We start from the raw sequence: 10,545 nt of genomic DNA on the forward strand, positions 1-10,545 counted from the left end.
GTCCACCCAGTCTGGCCCAGAAACGCTGGTGGGAGAAGGTGTTTGTGGAATACCTGTGATGCCTCGGGCATCCTGCTGGGCAGAGGGAACACAGGAGTGAACAGGAACGTGTGAGGTACCTATCCTCGTGCAGTTTACAATCTACCGGCGAGACAGGTATTAATGACACGAATTCAAGTAAAGCTGTGATGGGCCCAGAGGGGGAGAATAAGGTGCTCAGAGAGGGTGGACAGGAGAATGTCACCTAGTCAAGGAAAGGCGTCTCTGAAGGGATGCACACGCTGCCTCCTTCCTCCCTCACTCCCTCCCTCCCCCACGCGCGGGCACACAAACACCACATACGAGTAGACCAACATACACTCCTTAACCTAAAGACATAACAGAGATGACCATGAATATGTCTCTCTGCCCACCTCTTTTAGTGGCTATAGGCACTACGTAAGGTCAAGGCCAGGAGAAGGGTACTGAGCTGGTGGGTTCTGCAGATGACAGGATGCTTGAGACCTGTCTGTGGGCTGATAATTCCTGGACATGCATTCTGGAATGTCCAGATTTTCCCACTGGCAAGTGGGCCAGCAACATTGCACTCACCTTCAGGAATGAGATGCATGATTAGCATGTGAAATGACACGACTAAATGGCCTGCTGTTTAAATGTTGAAAGGTTTCTAGGTTAAACAGCTTACTGTTTAAACTTTAAAACTTGCATGGTGGGGCGGCTGGTTGGTTAAGTGGTTAGAGCGCAGTGCTCATAACCTCAGGGTGGTGGGTTGGATTCCCACATGAGCCAATGAGCTGTGCCTTCCACAACTAGATTGCAAACAACAACTTGACATGGAGCTGCTGAGTCCTGGAAAAACACACTGTTCCCCAATACTCCCCAAAAAAAACTGTGGAAAAAAAAAACTGTCATGGTTGATGTTTTATTTATTCATTTAGAAATATCAAGTGCTGTTCATGAGTTAAACATTGGATATAGAAAGCCAGACTAAGATCTGTCTTTATAAGTACCCAGTCTACTAGGGAAGAGAGGCAAGTTAACAGATTTCAATGAGATGTGGTAAAAAGTATTTTTACGTTATATGTAGGATGCCACAATAGCCCAGAGAAAATCAGATTGGGGTTGTAAAAGGCTTCTGGAAAGTGATCTTAAATTGAATATTGAAGGAAAAGTAGAAATGGCAGAATGAATAGGTGGGGGTAGGAGGGACGCAGATATTCCAAGCACAGGAGCATGAAGGCCTGATGCATTTAAAGGGCTGGAAGAACTTCCTCACGGCTGAAGCAAAAAGAAGGTAAAGAAAGTGTAGACAGGGGTGGCCAGTTAGCTCAGTTGGTTAGAGCATGGTGCTGGGACACCAGGGAGCACCAAGGTTGCCAGTTTGATCCCCGCATGGGCCACTGTGAGCTGTGCTCTCCTTGAAAAAAAAAAAAGAATGTGTAGGCAGTAGCAAGAGGTGGGGCTAGATAGTAAAGAGGGACCGCTTCTTAAAGAACCTTGTGTGAGGAGCTAAGGAATTTTTAACTTGAAATCCAGAAGTTAAAAGAGCCCATGGCTTAATAAGATTTGCATTTTGGACAAGACTTGGGGATAGGCAGTAGCCTGGAGGCCACTGAGGAAAACAGGATCCGGTAGAAGACATGACACAGGTAGAACCTGTCAGTGGGACATGTGTAACCCACACTTACTCAAGATCTCCTCACCCTTGAGAGATCCAGGTACACTTGGCCCTCCCACTTCTGCATCTTACTGTGTGAGGCTTCTCCATGTCGCTGTTCCTCACTGAGCTATCTCTGTTCAGATCTGTTCAGGAACAGGCAAGCTCTGCTCCTTTATATTCAAGAACTTCAAGTACCTGAGCACCTGGTGATACTTAGTTAAGTTAACCCAAGATTGGAAGCATCACGCACAGCTACCCTGCTGTCCCCGGGCAGCTCACTAGGCCATCCCACGGTACACGGCCCCCACTGTCCACTGCATCTCTTTGGGAGAGCAGCCGTACCAATTTGCATCCCTCAGCTGCTCTGGGATTCTAGTGAACAAAAATCCATCTTGCTAGACTTGGCAACTGACTGAAAAATGGTGGGGGAAAGAGGCTGGGATCTTGGATCGTGACAATATTCACGAAGAATCCAGGGGAAGAAGTCTGGCTGAAAAGATACAAATTCAGTTAGGAAAAGGCTGAGTTTGAGGTACCTGAAGGACATTTAAGTGGCGGTGTCCAGGGGACAGTTGGTCATAGGGGTCTAGAATTTAGAAGAGAAAGCTGAACAGAAGCCAAAGGCATGAGTTTTCAATAAGCCCCTGGTAATTAAAGCCCTGATTGCAGATGAGGTCACCTCAGGAAAGCACAGAATGGGCAGAGTACAGAACAAACCCAGAGACTGGCTTTTAAGGGATGAGAATCTAAAGGGAGCCAATAAAGTGCACTCAGAAGGAACTGAGATTTGATAGCAAAGAGGAGAGATGTATGGGAGAAGCCAAGGGAGGAAGGAATGGCCAGCAGATCAAACGGTTCAGGGAGGACAAGCAAGGGGAAGGGAAGTGCCAGTTTGTCTCGTCCACCTGAGGCTCAAGTGATGACGCACTCACTGCGGCGTGATAAGGGCAGAAACCCGATTCAAGAGCAAGTGGGAAGTGAGAAGAGACTTATCTTTGCCGGAAGCTTGCCTTTGAAGGGAAAGAGAGAGAGGATGGTAGCAAAGGTTTTTATTTGGTTTGGTTTTCGGATGGGAAAGATGTGATCAAGTTTATGGGCTTAGAGTAAAGATACGGGTGAAAATGGTGGCATCAGACCTAAAGCCTTAATAAACAGGAGCCAGTAGCTCTTTTCCTAAGAAGGGGAGGATGGAAAAGGTGGGAATCAGATGGACAAAAACACGGAAGAGTAAGTTAAGGAACTCCCTGCTTCACAGCCTCAGTTTCCTTAGTGAAAAAGAAAGGCCTCTCTAAAGTTAGGCCTTCTGTTGAGAATGAGCAAGATGTTGAGGTAGAGGGTTTGGAAAGAAAAAAGGGTAGTGAGAGAAGCTCCCTGAAGCTGCTTTAGGTGTTGTCAGGCAGAAAAATTATACAATTTTCACCAGCAATCCACAAGGACCCATAGGTAGAACTGGAGAGGATGAATTAAGGGGCTTGCTCCAAAGTGGAGTCTTGCTGGCTGAGTACAAGGGAGACACAAAGAAGCAAGGAGGTTGATAGGGAGAGAAAAACTGAAATAAGGGCTGCGAGAACTGGGTCAGAGAAGGAAGTAAATGCTAGAAGAGAGAAAATGGAGCAGTCAAGAGCTGTGTGAGGTTGGAAACTAGGAGTAGATAAGTGGGAGAGCTTCCATCCTGGAGGATGTAACCACGGATGTGCGTCTGAAGTTCAAGATTACAGAGATGCGCCGGACCTCCGCAATGACATGCATAGGCTGTGACCATGGGACGGGCAGCCAAAGTAGAGTGGAAGGAAAGTAAAAGACAGGCTGACCACTTGAAAGCTGAACTTGTCCAGGAGGATGGCAAGACTAGGAGCTGAGAGGAAAAGTCTGCAGATCAAATGTCAGCGTCTTCAGGGAACGTGGGGAAAAGCTCAGGAGAGAAGAGGAACAGAGAGGGGTAAAGCCCAGAGGTGTGTGGTTTTGGTTAGGAGGCCATAACGGGGAGCAAGAAGAAGGCCAACCCCACTCACCCCCAGTCCCTTGGTTGGGGGGTGGGGGGGTAGGTTATTTCTCAGGGGAGGGGAATGAGGTGACGTGTTCACAAAAAGATTGGCAGTAGAGGAAAAAAAGAATCTGGCACAAGATAGGGTTGGCAGGGAGGGCTCAGTGCAAGGATGTGTCTGGAAGAAGGAAATCCCAGAGCAGAGTGAGAAGGTGGGATGTTGGTACCTGAGGCAGGTACTGTGGATGGCAACGCGGGCCAGGCGGACCTCCAGGTCTCGCTCAGACGGGCATCAGGGCGGACACCAGCAGGCCCCAAGTGGTGTCTAGGGCTAAAAGGCGACCGCTGATTGCAGTCCAATCCACAAGCCAGGACCTTTGCTCATTCTCAGTCTTTTAATTACATGTTATAAGAAGTAATTTTGTGCTTCAGCAACGCTGAGCCCTGGGGTAGCAGGTCATGCAGGTGATGGAAGTAACCTATTGCCCAGGCCTGACCTCAGGCCTTTGTCCAGAGAGGAGAGCGGGAGTAGGAAAGCATGTCAGCCCAAGCATTCCAGCTTCTGAAAAGCAGTTGGGTAAAAGCTGGTGGCACAATTAGGTCTGAGTCGGGTGTGAAAGAAAACTGTGCACACTGCAGAATCTTTAAAAGACACACACACACACACACACACACACACACACACACACACACACAGGTGGCCGATGGCTCGGTTGGTTAGAGTGCAAGCTCTTAACAACAAGGTCACCGGTTCGATTCCCACATGTGCCAGTTAGCTGAGCGCTCCACAACTAGATTGAACACAACAAGCTGCCACGGAGCTGCCAGAGGGGCGGCCAGATGGCTCAGTTGGTTAGAGCACAAGCTCTAGGATGTCTCAGTTGGTTAGAGTGTGAGCTCTCAACAACAAGGTTGCTGGTTCAATTCCCGCATGGGATGGTAGGTTGCGCACCCTGCAACTAAGATTGAAAATGGCAACTGGACTTGGAGCTGAGCTGTACCCTCCACAACCAGATTGAAGGACAACAATTTGGAGCTGATGGGCCCTGGAGAAACACACTGTTCCCCAATAAAAAAAAATTTTCTATAAAACACACACATCCATGCCCAACCACATAGCTGTACTCACAACTAAGATCAGGGCGCCTTACAAATAATAAAAATAACTTAATTCAACCAGCATTTATTAAGAATCTAGTTTCTATATATTTTTAGATTTGTGTGAAAATTAATGGTTCTTAGTTGAGTACGACAAATGAACATTTGTATTTGCAAGTTTGTGTGTGTTTTTTATACCACACCAGCAGTTTCAGAGCTTCTCTTAACTGCCCAACTTCTATGCAGTTCTCTCTCCCTCCGTGCTCATGGGTGGCCCCCCTCCTGCTCGCCCTCCCTGTTGCTCTGCCAATACCCACCCCCATGCCTCAAGAGTTCTCTCTAATCTGTAAAGCTACTCCCTCCCCTTAGACTGAATGTCCCCCTTTTTCACAACACCTCAAGAGTCTTCTCTCTCTCCCCCTACACTTCTCTGTACTCTCCAAACATTCTCGGCCATTCTTTCTGCCCCTTTTTTCCCCTTCAAATCCTTTTTGGAATAAAAGCATTTTTTTAAAAAAATTGTCAAGCTGTCTTCCTTTGCTGTTAAGCACCTACAGTTGTGGGTGCCACCTCCTCTCTTCCAGAACCTTAACACCTGGTCCCGCCCACCCCTCCAAAATATAGGAAGTCTGGGTTCTTCCTCTACACCCAACTGAAACCACCTACTCGTTTCCCACTTTCAGTGTTTAATCACTCCCTCTTCTCACTCAGCCTTTCGGCAGCATTTGACACTGCTGAATAGTACACCTTCTAAAAATTCTCGTCTTGGTTTCCACCACTCTGCACGTCCCAGCCTTCTCTTGAGACTTCTCACTACTCTTACTTTCTTCCCCATCCCGAAAGCCTTGCTGGCCCCTCTCTCTCTCCATTCACACCTGTTTCCTCAGTTGTCTCATCCCTTCCTTTGGATCCCAGATGTCACTTCACGTGTTTATTCTAACTGCTGGCAGAATATATCTAAGCACAATTAAAAGAATAATAAAGGCTATCATTACCATAATTGTCTAGTCTTTCCCAGCTTTCAAATTTTAAAGTACTTTACATCCATCATCTCATCTCCTCAGAAAGAGCAAGTACAACCCCTATTTAATAACTATGGACACTGGAGTTCAGAGACATAGTCAACTCCAAACTAATCTTGCACCCAAAACTCACTTTTCTTATCTCTGTTGACGGACAAAAGTACCTTGATCTCCAGGTCAGAAATCTTGTACCAGTTTTAACTCTCCTCCCTACCCCTGATTTCTGTCCCTGAGTGATATAGAGGCATTCCTCCCAGTATCTCAGGTTTGCCTTCTTTGGTAGGTAGGACCTGCCATTTTATATGTTTGCAAACAAACATTTATCAAGACAATGAGCTGGCTATTGTCACCCAAACTTGGCTTACTTGCTACCATTAGCTATTGCTATTGGTTAACCCTGAAAACTTTCACCCTGAAAATACTTTTAGCAGATGAGAAAAGAATGACAGGTTTTCAAAAAAAACTATACCATGTTGTTTGCCTCTTCTCAGTTAAAATGACCTAGTAGTTCACCAATCCATTCAACACCCACTGCTGTGTGCTCACAATATGCCAGCTGGCTAGTAACGGGTTACAGGAAGACCAGTGCAGCATATCTTCTGCCCTCAGAGGTTATGGTCTGCTAAGAAACATGTCTGTGTGTCCCATGGAAAGAATGTTATAATGCGCTTTAAAACTGTAGTGAGTGCCTCCTTTTGCCAGGGGCTGTGGAAGTGGTAGGGCCAGTCACACAGAGTCAGCCCTTAAAGGGTTAATGGCCCAGGAGAGCCATGAATACACATATGGGCAACCAAACATGGGGTTCATCCTGCCCACAAGGTTTTCAGGATATTCCTGGGCCAGTAACCATAGCAACCTCCAAGTTCTAGGCCCAGCCCCTCCTACACGGGCTGAGCTGGTCCAGAAGCAATGAAGGGACCATTTGTGAGTGAAAGTAGAAAAACAAGGAGAAGGTGAGAAGCAGAGGCTCTGGGGACAGCATGAGTGAGAGCTGATTCCCAGGGTAGAGGAGCTGCTAGTCTGGTGGCCTGGTGTGGGGAGGTATGGGGTCACTCCAGGCTAGTCAACATGCGAATCAACTAAGGAAAACCCTCCAAATGTATTGCACGATGTCTCAAAGCACAGTAAATGCTTGGTAAAAATGTTGTGCATTTTTTAATATAAAAAATACAGAATCGCACCAAGAAGAAAACATAATAACTACCAACATATCCTTCATAAATAATGTATTCAAATGGATTGTTGCTGTGGAATAAGAACAGTTCAGCAAATGTATGTGCTTCCAAATGGGGGTAGAATCAACTTTGGAGTTTCCCTCAGCAATGTTGTGTAAAGGTACCTACGCACTAACACTTGGTTAAAAGATGTCTAAATATGGCAAGAAATTAGAGTCAAAACAAAGGAGCTACAAGAATTCCTTCATCCCTACATGCATTTAGCAGATCCTTATTGAACCCTTACTACCTGCCAGGCAGAGGCCTGCTTTGTAATACTCCCATTTTCTTTGGCACCAGGTTACTACCAACGACTTCCGAGAACTGCAAGAAGCAGATGAGGGGCCTCCGGGACCTGATGTCAGCTGACATGGAGTCCAGATGTCAGTGTTCTCTGTGATTTCCCAGAAGATGAGCAGCAGCAAGACGGGAGCTTTCCCCAACAAACAAGGTCCTACCGTTAGCACCATCAGTCCCCACTCTGACCTCAGGTGTACAAGGAACTGAAAACCTGCTCCCCCTTGCAAAAGATGCATGAGTGCACACACACTCACACACACACACACACACACACACACACACACACACAGTCCACAAATCTGGGGGACTGACTAGAAGGGTGGCACGATCTTGCCCTCTCGCGAGAAGTAAATGAAGAGAGTTCATTCAAATACCCAAGGACAACCAAAAAGGGAGGCTGAGGGAAGGAAATCCAGACTGTGAAAGATGACACCGGGGAGCTTGAGGCTTAAAAAGTCCAAGGCTGAAGATGCAAGGAGGCTGGGGAGGTGGAAAAGGCTGAGGAGGCTGAAGAGGCAGAGGCTCTGATGAGAACTGGAAGGTGGGGAGCCGTGTCTGGCTGGAAGGGTGGGGTCTTGCAGGTAGATCCAAGAGGAAGGGCCAAATGTCCCCTTTCGGATGCCATCAGTTGCAAACCTGCCTGTCTCTAGCAAATGAATGTAAACAACAGGCCCCATTCAAACACACCTCACATTAACAGCTCCGGCTTCCTGTAACTCATTCTATCTAATTTCCAAGTACAAATACAGTAGTGATTTTCATGTTTAGTCTCCCTTATGTTACAAATAAATAGCAGGCCACACCCCATTGTGTCTTCTATAATTGTGGCTTCTATAATAACCTCTGAGGGAGCAGAGGTTTAGAATATAAAATAATCTATCTTAAAACTTTGCTGTGAAAGGTGAATCATTTTGACAGGTAATCATTTAGGTGCTGAACTTTTAAAGTCTAAAATTCACATGCAGGCGATTTGGATACCTAAGAGAGATATTTAAACTAATTAGCAGTTCACCTATGAGGCAGATTTCTACAAAATAATCATTTGGTAAAGTAAAATAACTTTTCTGACTCTGAAAATTCTATCAGGTAGGTTTTGGACTGAGTCACGAGTATTGTCAACATAAGAAATGTCCAAATCTGTGGAGAATTTCCAGAAGAGTTTATTTGAGCCAAACTGACAACATATACCGGGGAGCAAGATCTCAAATGCTCCAGAAAATAAGTTTTGCAGCTTTTTATGTATTTGAAATTCAGGAGGAGACAGGACAGTAAGGAAGATAGGAGATTGGATTAGAGGATAGTTAACAAGATGATGTGCACTCTTGACAGTGGTTACTGATTTCAAAGGTATGTTAACCCAGGTGCACAGAAACAATGGACAGGGTTTGCTTAAGGCAAAGATAAACCTTCTACTAAAATCTTACATGCCTGGGGCATGACCACCCGCCATGAGTTGCCCAGTTAGGAATTTATGACCCAGTGAGGTTACTTTCCATAGAATCCCTTTTTTCATCCATACTACTTAATCTACACAAAATTAAATCTATTTAAGGTCTCAGAAGGGCTCGTTCAGAACTTAAGATGAAGGTGGTTTCTAACTCTTTGCTTAGATTGCACATCTGCTTTTTAACGCTAATTAGTGTTTTCTGTCATTAATGCTAGTAAGCTGAGCTTCCTGGAGCTGAATTCCAACCCCACCTGGAACAGATGCCCCACAGGCCCTGTATCATTATGTCACACACTATGTCATCCCATTAGAATTTTATAAATTATACGTACAAGAAAAGCTGGAATATCTGACATTGCCCTAACCAGTTCTAGGAATTGGTCTATCTGATACTCTCCCAAAATAAATCTTTATGCTAGTTGACTACTAATACTGAAATTAAACCAGTGTCAATACATCTAAAGACAAGAAAACAAATAAATCTTTTGCCCAAAACTCAAAAATAAGAAAAGCTTCAGAAATTCCTAAGAAATTCTTTTTAAAAGATTTTATTTCGGATACAGGACTGTTGCATTTTGAGCAAAGGATGTGTTCCTAAAGACTTTCTATAACTTAACACATGAATTCAAGACAGAGCCTGACAAAGTGCAGCCTTTATTTTTGCTTATCTGCTAAAGAAGAAATGCCATGTAGCAAAACTTAAATGCAGGTAAATTTGCTAACCCCACTAGTGTTAGAATACGGGATTCTTGATTATCTGTAATTTGGAAAGATTTTCATGGTTTCACACTTTGCTTGGAAAAGTGTGACTTAATACCTTTATAATGCTCTATTTCAAATTTAAATTATTGAAAACTATATTAAACATGATTATGTTACATAGAAAGTGGAAGAGGCTGTAGAAAAGGAAAAGAAACTCGAGAATACTCATTAAAATAATCTGGTTTAGCCGTATATAATTTGCCTTCATCAAGCTTACAGCATATATGACAAAGAGCCAATATGCCTAATAATATATAAAGAAGTCTTACTAGCCAACAATAAAAAAGGTAAACTAGTGACATAAATCCTCCTGACTTTGTACTTTACTAAAGTACAGAATCTTTAGTAAAACCCACTTTACTACTAAAAAAGGTAAAAAGGTAAACTAGTGACATAAATCCTCCTGACTCTGTACTTTACTAAAGTACAGAATCTTTAGTAAAACCCACTTTACTACTAAAAAAGAAAAAAGACAAACTTGTTTTCAAATGGGCAAAAGAAATGAACAAATGTTTCAAAGAAATACAACCTGTAAACATGAAAAGATGCTAGACATCAGCAATAATTAAAGAAATTCAAATTAAAGCAATTATTAGATAACATTTTCCCCCTATCAGATTGGCAAAGGTAAAAAAGACTAATAGTCATTGTTGTCCTAGGTGGGGTGGGGATCGGAGAACGACTTGAATCACTGTTAATGGGGGTATAAATTGCTATAGCTGCCAAAAGGTGATTTGGCAACCTATTTGAGAACCAGAAATTTCACTTGTGGGAATTTGCCATAAGGAAATAAAGCCGTGCCAAGAGGCAGATGTCCATAAGCATTGTTTACAGGACCCAGCAAGCGGCCCACCCGTGCAGACTGACTTAGGTTCTACCAGCACCCATCTCAACACAAGACCGCCCCTTTGTGGGGCTTCCACCAGGAATCCAGGCACAGGGAGAACACTGGGATTTTTGCAGCTCATCTGAGGTGGGCAAGAAGAGAAGTGGGACGTCACATTTCTGACATTTACTGGCAAATCCTCCAAAGATCTGCCTCTTCACTTGGGCCTCTG

The sequence above is a fragment of the Rhinolophus ferrumequinum genome, chromosome 6, assembly GCF_004115265.2.
Source record: "Rhinolophus ferrumequinum isolate MPI-CBG mRhiFer1 chromosome 6, mRhiFer1_v1.p, whole genome shotgun sequence".
NCBI lineage: Eukaryota > Metazoa > Chordata > Mammalia > Chiroptera > Rhinolophidae > Rhinolophus > Rhinolophus ferrumequinum.